At 40.7% G+C, this 12,485-nt stretch overlaps 1 protein-coding gene across 3 annotated transcripts in view; it reads right to left on the bottom strand.

The window, feature by feature from the left end:
* LATS1 (large tumor suppressor kinase 1) overlaps positions 1-12,113 on the bottom strand; it is a 43,445-nt gene extending 31,332 nt beyond the window's left edge. For all 3 annotated transcript variants that reach the window (XM_061206911.1, XM_061206910.1, XM_061206912.1), the window contains exon 1: positions 11,688-12,113. The gene's annotated coding sequence lies outside the window, so the exon portion shown is untranslated. The remainder of the gene's footprint in view (positions 1-11,687) is intronic.
* Between the last annotated feature and the right edge of the window lie 372 nt (positions 12,114-12,485).

Here is a 12,485-nt window from a genome sequence, read left to right as displayed (position 1 = left end):
AAAGGACCTCTAAGGACTTGTCTAATTCGTTACTTAATGCATGAATGGCTTCTACAATGCACTGGAGCAACAGTCACCTAAAATCTACTTAAATATCCCCACTGACAGGGAAATCACTAACTCAAGAAAGCCATTCCATTTGTGATCTGCAACAACTGTTAGAAATGTTCTATGTGGAACACCATGAAATCTCACTCAGTGCATATTCAGAGCCTGTTACAGGCTGGTGCTAAACAACTTTGTCTGCATTCTTACCAACCATCATGTAATGTGAGTGGTGATTACACTTAATGAGACTAGAAATAGGTGATAATTAGCAATGTTTCCTATCCCCATGGTTCCAGTTACAAACTGTTTCACCCAAACTCTCTGAACCTCAGTTTTCTCAGCTACAAAGTAGAGACAATAAACCTGTGTTACCTCCTCAAAAACCCTTTCCCTGGTTACCTAATTACTCTGTTTTATTTTCTTGTTAATACTTACCACTATCTAAAATTATCTTACTTGTTTACTTGTTGTCAACCTCCCCTCACTGAAATAAAAGCTCCATAAAAGTACAGGACCTTATTTGTCGCATAAACACTGTCTACCACCTATATCAGAGCCTGCACATACTGAGTGCTCGATAAATATACATGTTAAACAAATGAAATAAACAGGTCTCCTAAACATCCCAGTTCCTTTAACTGTTCTCCAATTCTTGTCATTCTTGTCATGCTCTTCTGGATACACTCTAGTTTGTAAAAATCCTACTGGTGCTAGAAAAGCACAGCACTTGTAATGAAAAAACAAACAAAAAATATTCAAGTATTTGTTCTGTTAATTATTAGCAATGTGAACTTGGGCATTTAATTCTCTCAAAAATTGCCTCCTGAGGCATAAAATGGTTAGAGTAAGAAGGTTTACCTTATGGCTTGAACAAGGATTAAGAGGAACAACCCAATACAACTAAAGGAATATACACACAAATGTTGAAAAATGTAGAATGCTCCTGGCAATACCATCTATAAGAGCAAATACAGACGTCATCAATCTAGATGCTCATCAGTAACTGTGTATTTATAGTACATCTATATAACGTGATGAAGCAGATGTTAAAAAGACTGATGCAGGGCTTCCCTGGTGGCGCAGTGGTTGAGAGTCTGCCTGCTAATGCGGGGGACGCGGGTTCGAGCCCTGGTCTGGGAGGATCCCACATGCCGCGGAGCGACTGGGCCCGTGGGCCACAGCTGCTGGGCCTGCGCGTCTGGAGCCTGTGCTCCGCGGCGGGAGGGGCCGCGGTGGTGAGAGGCCCGCGCACCGCGATGAAGGGTGGCCCCCGCTTGCCGCAACTGGAGAGGGCCCTCGCACAGAGACGAAGACCCAACACAGCCAAAAATAAATAAATAAATAAATAAATAATTAATTAATTAAAAAAAAAAAGACTGATGCAGTTCATGAACAGATACCCATAATATTCTTTAATATTCTTAAGCAAAAAAGGCAAATTTTAAAACATTTTGTATAAAAGCCAATTTCTATTCTAAAATTAGATTACTGTGATGGAGAACCTAATATATAGCAAAGGGAACTCTACTCAATGCTCTGTGGTGACCTAAATGTAAAGGAAATCTAAAAAAGAGTGGATATGTGTATACATATGACTGATTCACTTGGCTGTACAGAAACTAACACAAACGTTGTAAAGCAACTATACTCCAATAAAAATTTTTAAAAAAAGAAAAAGAACAGGAGGGCTGCATCCGCCCCAAAGGCAATGCAGCCCAGGATAAGAGCCAGGTCAGTTTCAAAAAAAAAAAAAAAAAAAAAGATTATCATGATGGTTGTACAGCTCTGTAAACATACAAAAACAAAAACAAAAAAACCCCACTGAATTACGCACTTTAAATGAGCAAACTTTATGGCATATAAATTGTATCATACAGCTGTTAAAAATAAACCTTCTTTATTTTTAAAAATTATATTTATGGATATTAATTACATATATACACATACATGAATATTTGCAGAAGGCCTGAGACAGGATGAAGTTCTGAAGCAGACCACTAGAGGCACAGTTTCCTGATGACTTCACCTCAATAATCAGTACTTTTGTGGTACAATTGCTAAATTAGTTATGAATCAATCAAATTCTACTTGACAAGCAGCCCACATTTCTCCACTTTGTAAAAACAAAAATAATGAACTTTGTCACTGTTATGTCTGTCTACAACATGACCCAATCTACTGATAATTATTTCATAAATGAAATTCGGACTGATACATCTTGTGCTTTTATGAAGAAAGCTGGTCTCTAATGATAAGCATTTTTTCCCCTAAGCCTTCCCAGAATATTAATAGCTTACTAATGAATTTTTCTAGGTTTAACACTTAGCTCACCAGTCTAAAGTCGCAGAATCAACTCTCTACCCTTTCTAAAAGGGAAGATATTTTCCACTTACAGTTCTAGAACCTATCATTTCTCCATCATCAAGGATTAACAACAGTGGTTGTGCAATGTCACATGTCAGTTCTCTCAGTATCTGGTTTGCATTTAATTTATAGCATCTAGGCAATCCTTTAATATCTCACTTATTTTGGGTTTCAACTCCAAGTTAGCCATCATTTTTTTTTTGGGCCGGGCGGTGTGGCATAAGGGATCTTAGTCCCCCGATCGAACCTGCGCCCCCTGCAGTGGAAGCGCGGAGTCTTAGCCACTGGACCACCAGGGAAGTCCCTAGCCATCATTTTCTTTATTTTTCTTTTAATTTTTAAATTTTTAAAAAATTTATTTGTTTATTTATTTACTTATTTATTTTTGGCTGCTTTGGGTCTTCGTTGCTGCGTGCGGGCTCTCTCTAGTTGCGGTGAGCAGGGGCTACTCTTCGTTGCGGTGCACGTGCTTCTCATTGTGGTGGCTTCTCTTGTTGCGGAGCACGGGCTCTAGGCACACGGGCTTCAGCAGTTGTGGCACGAGGGCTTCAGTAGTTGTGGCTCGCGGGCTCTAGAGTGCAGGCTCAGTAGTTGTGGTGCACGGGCTTAGTTGCTCCGCGGCACGTGGGATCTTCCCGGACCAGGGCTCGAACCTGTGTCCCCTGCATTGGCAGGCAGATTCTTAACCACTGCGCCACCAGGGAAGCCCCCTAGCCATTTTATTATTATATTATTTTACCACTTCCAAGATCATTCTCCTTGATAGAGAAGAAAAACCAAAATAAGCATAGTTTTGCTTCTCTCTGTCAAGATACTACATTTGCTTTCCATCCCCCTAAAACAGAAACTGGTAAACAGCAGGCAGTGCAAAAATATCTGTTAAACTAATAAATGTAGGTGATTTATTCCTTCTTCTTACTCTTAAGAAAATATAATCTTGGTTTTTTTCTAATTATAAAAAGATGGACCTTACTGAAAAATTCAAATATTATGTAATTATGTAAAGTAGAAGTCCCTCATAAGTCCCTCCTTCAACAGAGAGAGAATCACTGTAGTAGGATGAATAATGACATCCCAAAAGATAACCACTTCCAAATCCCTGGAATCTGAAAATGTTATCTTATTTGGAAAAAGGGACTTTGCAGATGTCATTAAGGAATTTGAAATGGGGAGATTATCAACAATTATCCAGTTGAGCAGTACATGCATGAGAGGTGGGGGAGATTTCATACACAGAATAGGAGGAGGCAATGTGACCATGGAGGCAGAGACTAGAGGGTGCAGCCAGAAGCTAAGGAATGCTGGCAGCCAAAAGAAAGATGGAAATGGCAAGGAACTGCCTTTCTCCTAGAACCTCCTAAGGGAGAGTGGCCTCGCCAACAACGATTTTGGGCCAGTGATACTGATTTTAGAATTCTAGCCTCCAGAACTGTATGAGAATACATTTATGTTGTTTTAAGCCTTCAATTTTGTAGTAATTTGTTACATAAGGCACAGAAAACAAATACAATCACTATTAATACCGCATATTCTAACATATATTACTCTTAATCAAAATGGGATCATAACACACAAAATATGATATCATTCTTTTACATTATCATGTGACTTTACAAGAAGAGAATGTCGTGTTGACCAAACTTATCTGACCAAAGAACTTTTTCCCCCAGAGCATTTTATGAGATTCATGCTCTATGTAATATACTTTAGAGAATGCTGGACCAGCGAGATTCACTCTAGTCCTATATTCTATAACTCTGTACTTTGACTAACATTCCTAACATCCAAGTGAGTGCACAATGGGCACAGAAATGGCTGAGTTCTGGGATACGTGTAATAATGTGTTTTAGGTTTAAATAAATGATTAGTTTACACTCAGCTCTTTCATATACACGTAGAAATACTTGTGAATAATATATGATGCCTGGTATTTCAAAATAATTTGGTTTTGTGATGAAGTGGCTGGAGATTTGGATGAGACAAAAGTGATAAACTGATGATTGTTGTAGCCGGGTGATGGGTACATGAGAGTTCACTGTACTATTCCCTTTACTTCTGTGTATGCTTGAGTTTTCCAAAACCAAAAGCGAAAAAATAAAGAAAAGGAAATGACTATAGCGCTCTGTATCTTGGAATGGTTCTGCTACAAATTATTTATTTATTTATTTTTACATCTTTATTGGAATATAATTGCTTTACAATGTTGTGTTAGTTTCTGCTGTATAACAAAGTGAATCAGCTGTATGTATACATATATCTCCATATCCCCTCCCTCTTGAGCCTCCCTCCCACCCTCCCTATCCCACCCCTCCAGGGGGATACAAAGCACCGAGCTCATCTCCCTGTGCTATGCAGCTGCTTCCCACTAGCTACCTATTTTACATTTGGTAGTGTATATATGTCAATGCTACTCTCTTACTTTGTCCCAGCTTCCCCTCCCCACCTTACAAATTATTCTTATTCAAATACAAAGTACACTAAAACACAAAGGATTTCTTTAAAGAAACCATTACTTCTATGTAACAATATTGTTTCAACCTTAGCTTTTCAAGGGAAATAACAGAAACATTATGCTTAAATGTTCATTTCAATTGTAATATGATCTGCATCACCTGATTTCAGAAATGGTGAAATGGAGGAAATGTGGCATGTCTTTATCCGATTGCTTTTGATTAATACCTGTGGCAGAGACTACACTAACATACTGCCCTCTATTTCTCGGCTAGTTGCCAAAGCCCCGCTAGTAGGTATCTGTAATGTGTGTCCATTCTGGGCCAAGGCAGTTAAAAGCCACTGTGCTTCTCCATCTGTCACTTTCCTGCCTCAATGACAATCCAGGTCACATTTTGAGATGGTAGCTTCACATTATAGGGGACTGTGGGTCCCTAAGCCACTGGATGGCTTACTAACGACCCCCATTGGACTGTGTGTGAGCAAGATAGGAAATCTCTGTTGTGTTAAGTCATTGATATTTTGGGATTTGTTACCACAAAACAGCCTAATATTATGGTGGCAATAAAGACCGTCAAAACAAGCAGAGTCTATTTATTCAGAGCTTGCTATTGGAAGGGAGTTGGCCACCGTCATTCGTGTTTAGCAGAGACTCAAAGGCAGGCAGGGAAGCGGAAAAAGACTTCAGGTATGCTCTAATTGTAGGCTGCTGCCATGAGGAAGCTGGAGGCCAGCTAACTAGAAGTGGGACATCCTATGTGATTGTTTTGGGAAGCATATTTGGTTTTCTCTGAGAGAAGCTGGCATCTACTGACCAAGACGTGACTGTTTGGGACTATTGCTACTAAGACTGTGGGTCAGAGTTCTACTTTCATATATGATCTAGCCATTGTCTACTTGTATACGTAGTCTCTCATTACCCTAATACAGAAATTGGTACCTAGAAGTGAAGTGCCGCTATAACATAAACCTAATATGGTACTGGCCAAGTGGTCAGGTTGAGGGCTTCAAGGGAACTGATACTGGAGGCTGGAAAAATGGAGAACCATGTTTCACAGTGGCAAAATATTTGATAAAGTGGTTTGCCTGTTATAACTTACAAGGTAACAAAGAGCCCACTGAACTTGTAGTTCTATGACAAGAGTTTAGAAAAGAGAATCTTAGAAGTGTATGCTGGCTGCTATTGGCTATTTGGCAAAGCAATATAAATAAATGACAAGGTCATGAAAAAAAGCAGCTTATTTGCAAACAAAAATAGAAAGGGACAGAAAGGGTTCAGAAATTTAAAGTCTTGCAGAACTGGAAAAGCAGCTTGCTTTTAGACCCCAACATGAAGAGAGAGGATTAAAAGATTCTGAGCACAGGTGCCCACTGAAACCTCTTGGCTGATTAAAGTACCTCAGTGGTTTAAAACAACAAAAACCAACATTAAGGGTATGGCCTTCCCTCAAATAACCAACTGAGAAGCGAAATGGGAGTTCTCAAATCTTTGGATGAGGTTACTAACGCATGTGAACTTTGGTTATGGTTACTGACACATGCAACTGACTGGAATTATACATATCAGAAGCTTTCTAAATTGAGGAAACTGTTTGTTAAAAAAATTTTTTTTTGAAAAACCACTCAAGCTCAAACTAAAAAACCCTTCAACTATTCAAAATTTAAAACCCTTGGGCTCTCAACTTCTATGAGCAGTAACTTAGTCAAGAAAGATTTGCACCTTCCAAAGAGGGACTATTCCCCCAAAGCTGACACTTCATAGGTGACCAAGGATGATAAAGGAAAAAGGACTCCCAGGAGGTTCCTGGAGAGCAATGGCCAACAGTTACAAAAAACAATGGATGAGGGAGTTCCTCCCAGATAACTGAATCAAGGTCCAGTCAAGGAATCTCCCCTTCCTCCAGCGCTGGTTGCTTTCACAACATCTGCCTGTGGTGGTTTTAAAATTATTTTATAAGCAATTGCTATTTCCCATTCTTCTCCTTTTCTAACAGTAGTGCTTATTATGCCCTCCTGTCCCTGTTTTACTGTTGTGTAATGTGGTGAGTGAGAGGGAGACACACAGCGAAGATAACTTCACAGGTCTCTGGGCCAAGAGGAGCTATATCCGGACCTGATGAAGAGAGTACTGGACATATGGACCACAGGACCTGTGAATCTAGCTACTGCTGCTTAGGGCCCAACATGCTAGCAAAAGAATAACATAATACTATGAATGTCTTCCTAGGACAGAAAGTACAGTGTTTTCTTGATTCTCAGATACATGCTTTTCCACATTTTAACATTTCTGAAACTGAGTATATCTTAAAATCAGTATTAAAAGGAATTTGCCAGCTCCAAAGTGGAGTTCTGGAATAGCAGACAACACACATAGCTAACTTGACCATAAATAAAAGGCCAAATTTCCTTGTCACTTCAATTGTATTATTTTCACTGGCAGCACCACGTGGTTGAATGTAGACCCTTGATTAATGCTCAAAATGTCTTCAAAAAGATTCCACTATGATGTAGCATTATGTACTCAGAAACTGTCATATAATAGACAATGTAGGACTTCCCTGGTGGCACAGTGGTTAGGAATCCACCTCCCAGTGCAGGGCACGCAGGTTCGATCCCTGGTCCAGGAGGATCCCACATGCCGCGGAGCAACTAAGCCCGCAAGCCACAACTCCTGAGGCCGCATGCCTAGAGCCCATGCTCCACAACAAGAGAAGCCACCGCAATGAGAATTCTGCACACCACAACGAAGAGTAACTCCCGCTTGCCACAACTAGAGAAAGCTTGTGCTCAGCAACAAAGACCCAACACAGCCAAAAAAAAAAAAAGACAATGCAATTAAAGGCATAAACAATTGCCAAATTTAGGTGAGATCACAGAATTTTTCAAAGGTAAGAGTCTTTTATGAAGTACAAGCACTCAAATACCTGTCAAACCTTACCTTCAGAAGAAGCTGTTTAATTTCTAACAATAACTCACTCAACTCAGGGAAAAAAAACAAAACTAAGAGTTTAAGCAAAAGGAAAGGAAGACAAAACTCCAGTAATCTTCGATATGCCTCAAAATTATATACTCAATCATAAAGACAATAAAGAGGTTCAAGATAATTAGCTGGGGTTATGAAAAGCAGCACGTCACCATGATGCTATGTGTTAACTAACCAAAGCCCAAAGTAAATCAGAAGAATTCTAGATTCTGAATGTGAATAACTGAGACTCAAAAAAATTGAATGGTATACAATTGAATGGATAAATGTATTCTATTGAAGGTTAGTTAAAAACTATGTTTATTTTCTTTCCCCTGAAAAATTGTTACTAAATAGATTGCTTGTTTTAGACTTAATGGTATCTTGGAACTGAGGAAATATGACAATTCAACCTCATCTTTTTAAAATAACTGTACATTGAATTACATCATGTAGATGTATCATAACTTATCTCTCCCCTACTGATGGTCCTTTAGGTTATTTCCAATTTTTGCTATTATAAATAATGTTTTAAACATTGATAACTTCAATTGTATTGGTAATATGCTAGTTCTGAGGATAGGTGGTAAGTTCATGGATGTTCATTTTACTATGCTTCATAGCTTACATGTATACACATATTCCTTGCACGTATAAAAATTAGTTAATAAAAACTGTGGCAATAAAAATTCTTGTGCTGGGACTTCCACTACAGGCGGCACGGGTTCAATCCCTGGTCAGGGAACTAAGATCCCGCATACTGCACGGTGGTATAGCCAAAAATAACTAACTAAATAATAAAGTGTATAATTCAATGGTTTTTAGTATATTTACAGAGTTGTAACCATTTAAACAATCCATTAAAAAAAAATTCTTGTGCACCCATTATTGAGCATTTCCCTTAAGATAAATTCCGAGAAGTGGAATTGCTGGGTCGAAGAGAATGCATATTTAAAATTCTGATACTTATTGTCAGGTTGTCTTCCAGAAAGGTATACTAATTTACAATCCCTCCAACAAGGTATGGTTGACACTGGCATTAACAAATGTGAAACTGATATGTGAAAACTAATAAGCAAAGAGAATTTTTAGAAGAACTCTTCAACACTAAACAGCTTACCTCTTTAACCCATGCTACACTGGTGCCAGATGAGTCTTCCTAATACATAGTTCTGATCATGTTACCTCCCTACTCCAGAACCCTCAATGATTCCTTTAACTTAGTAGTTAAAGTTAGAGATCTGGGTCAAAGAGCAGAGTACAAATCCCAGTTCTACCAGTAACTACAATAGCTTTGTGATCTCGGCAAGCTGTGCCTCAGTTCCTTCATCTTCAAATGTGGGCAATAACAGTCCTTTTTAAATAGCGTTATTTTAAACATTAAATAAGTTTAATACATGTCAAATGTTTAGAATAAGTGCCTGCCTCAATAAATGTTAGTTATTATCTTCTTACTCTTTCCACTATCTTACCCAGATTCTAACCAAGCCAAATTACTTGCTCTCAGCTAATGTACTTTGTGCTTCTCTGCTTTCATGTTCTTACTCTTCCTGTTCACTACTCTTGGAAGAGCCCCTGCCATATTTCTTCTTGTAGAAATTATACCCAACTTTAAGGTCCCATTCAAATGCTTCCTTCCTGAAGTTTTCATTGAACTGGTAGTTGTTACCCTCCTCTGAACTCCAAATGCACTTTGCACAGTCAAATAAAACTTATTTTTCCTACTAGATCACACATTGACAGAGCACAGGTATCTTGGGGATATATAGATATAGATAGATTGATATGTATATCTATCTATATGTGTATCTACCTATATATATATATATATAATTTCAGATAAGAAAATGGATCCAGAGAGGTCATGTGGCCTGCCTAAGATCATTTAGCCATCTCAACATCATGCTAGGAATGGACTCGACACATCCTGAACCAGCCCAGGGCTCTTTTTATCATACCTACATCTTGAGTTTTCCTAAGGGATTATAACTACTCACATTTTTTGAAGAGATACTTAAACTGGTTAGACTGAAAAGACAAAACCTCCATTTCTTAGAAAGTTCAGACCTTCATCAAATGTGCAAATGTGAGTCCAAACAAATATCACTGATATCTTGTCCAGCTTAGAAGAAAAATAGATCCCATTACAATAGAAGATTTCAAAGTGTTACCTTGGGTTGAATTAGGTTTATAAGAAAGATGGCCTGTCTCAAAGCTTTGACTAAATCAGTCATGAGAATAGCAACAGTAATATGTACTGTCTTAGCACCATAGTCTTAGTTGTTCATACAGCAATATTCAAGAATCTCTGTATACTGATGACATCTTCTCCAATTCAGTTTCTAAGAATTAACTTATCAAAAGTGAAAACAATCACTATATTTTATCTTCATGCTTAAAAATGACTGCCATTTCTACTTGATAAAAATGTTGATCAATGATTAAATAACTTTTGCAGTCTACAAAAATCCCCCACTAATCTAAATATAACATCTAGAACAAAAACTAAATAACCAGAGCTGAAACTGTTCCAAGACTACATTTACGTAGAGTAACAAGGAGAAGCATTAAAAACAAAAACAAAAACGCAACCTATAGAAGGATATCCACACATGATATCAAAAATATGTAGCAGAAGTATTTTATTATTTGCTTTTGAAGAGTGGCAAGTCATATTCAATAAATATTCAGGCATAGAAAAAAATGCGCCTTCCCTGGCGTGTACCATGATCTAGTTTCTTGCAGGAGCAGCCGATCAGAGGAACACAATGCTACTTCTTTTACTGTTAAATCAGTCAAATTCCTCCACTGCCTTAGGGAATCAACTAGCTCATTTTACCTGTCTGTCAACTTATTAAAGAAATAACCTGAGTTAAATCACAAACGTAGACACCTTAGCAGAGAACATTCATTCCAATTATAATGTCCTACTGTTTCTTCCACAAGGAGGAAATTTGATAAAAAATTCTTAATCCTCAATATATAATCCATAAAGGCCGGACAAGCTTCATGATTCAAATTCATTTCACTAACCGGAGTGAAACAGTATTATTTGTGCGAGATTATACTTATTTCTCACTAGATTTATGAATAACTTCTACATGACGATGTATTTTGAGTAATATTAACACATGGGTCAACAGACATTAAATTTTCTTCCCTTAGAAAAGAACTTTCAATTGGAGAGAATGGGGTTAAATCAAGTCACCTGAGAGTCATTCTTTGTGATACAAATTCTTTTTGAAGTTATAATAAACAATGTCTCCTTAATTTCCTTTCCTTCCTTTTCTGTATTTACATACACACGCCTACTCCACAGAGATCCCTCCATCTCTCCTACCCCTTCCAGCTATGAACAGTACCCTATGTACAGTGGACTGTAAGTAGAAATTCCCAGAATTTCTTCAAGGTATATCCAGCATCGGGTCCCTCTGGGATGAAAGAACTGCGGCTCTGTTACTGCGAATTTCCTTCAGAACCACCTTTCGCTTTTCCCTCCTTCCTGAGCACCTCTGACCCGTGCGTGTTGGGGATAAGGGTGGAGGTGCGAGGGAGTCCGCGCAGGGCCTCCGGCGACACCGGCTCTTCCTAGCCCAACCTGAACCTCCAAGGCCGCAAAGCCCGGGGCTCTTCCTCCAGCCCCGGACGCGGCCAACCCTCGCTTCCCCAGGGCAGGGCTCCGCTCAGGTCCGTTCAACCAGCCAAATCGGGCCCGCACCGGGCCGGCCCGGCCCGCCCGTCCGTAGCAGCCCCTGGACCCCCGCCAGCGGGGATGGGCGTGGGCCCCGGCGGCCACCGCCCCGCCAACTCCGGCTCGGGAGGAGAGAGTGCGCCCCACCCGCTACGCCAGCCTCGGACCTACCTGCAGGGGAGAGCGGGGCTCCTGGACAGCGGCCACGGGCCCGAGGGCGGGCGCCGAGGCGGCCGGAGCCCGTCCCGGGGACTCCAAGTATCCCCGGTGGGGCAGGGCGGGCAGAGACGCCGGGGGACTGCCGCGGGCCAGCGCGGCCCGTCGCGGGGGTCGCGGGGACCTGGCTCTCCCCTTAGCACCAGGCCGCCGCCGCCGCCGCCATTTTGCCTTCCACTCGGTGTCGCCGCCGCCGCACTCCGCTGCAGGTTTCCCGGATGTGGGCATTTCCCGGCGTCGCTTGCGCGGGGGCCGAGGACTGGGGGCTTCGGCCCGCCCGGCGACGGGGAGTGAGCGCGCCGCCTGCAGCCTCCCGCTTTCCGCAGCCGCCCGCTTCTCTGCGTGTCTGCGAGCGTCGCCCCGCGTCGCCCCTGCCTTGCGCTGCTCAGGTGACTCGCCCCGGCTGGTGGCGTCAGGTTCCCCCCCTCCCAAGCCCACTCATTTATTTCATTGTCTCTCTCTTTTCAACTGAACTCTTTCTATGGACGAATATAGAATAAAAGATGCGCATCTGGAGGAGTTTAATTCTCAGAACCTCGCTGTGGACATCGGGATTCGGGATTTCTAGAGGCTTTGAAATAAATTGATTTTTGCTTAGCACTCTTTCCCCGAGTAAATCCGTAAGTATTTTCTGAATCAGCCAGATTAATATATTCTCGAACCAGGACAGATTAGGGAGTTTAGAGATTTTTAATCTGTCAGCCGAATCGGTAGAAGAGGAGTCGTTATTGCCGTAATTGGGATAACGGTGAC

Source organism: Eubalaena glacialis, chromosome 12 (genome assembly GCF_028564815.1).
Source record: "Eubalaena glacialis isolate mEubGla1 chromosome 12, mEubGla1.1.hap2.+ XY, whole genome shotgun sequence".
Classification (NCBI taxonomy): Eukaryota; Metazoa; Chordata; class Mammalia; order Artiodactyla; family Balaenidae; genus Eubalaena; species Eubalaena glacialis.
The sequence above is the reverse complement of the archived record's forward strand: the minus strand, read 5'-3'. Positions and strand labels throughout refer to the sequence as shown.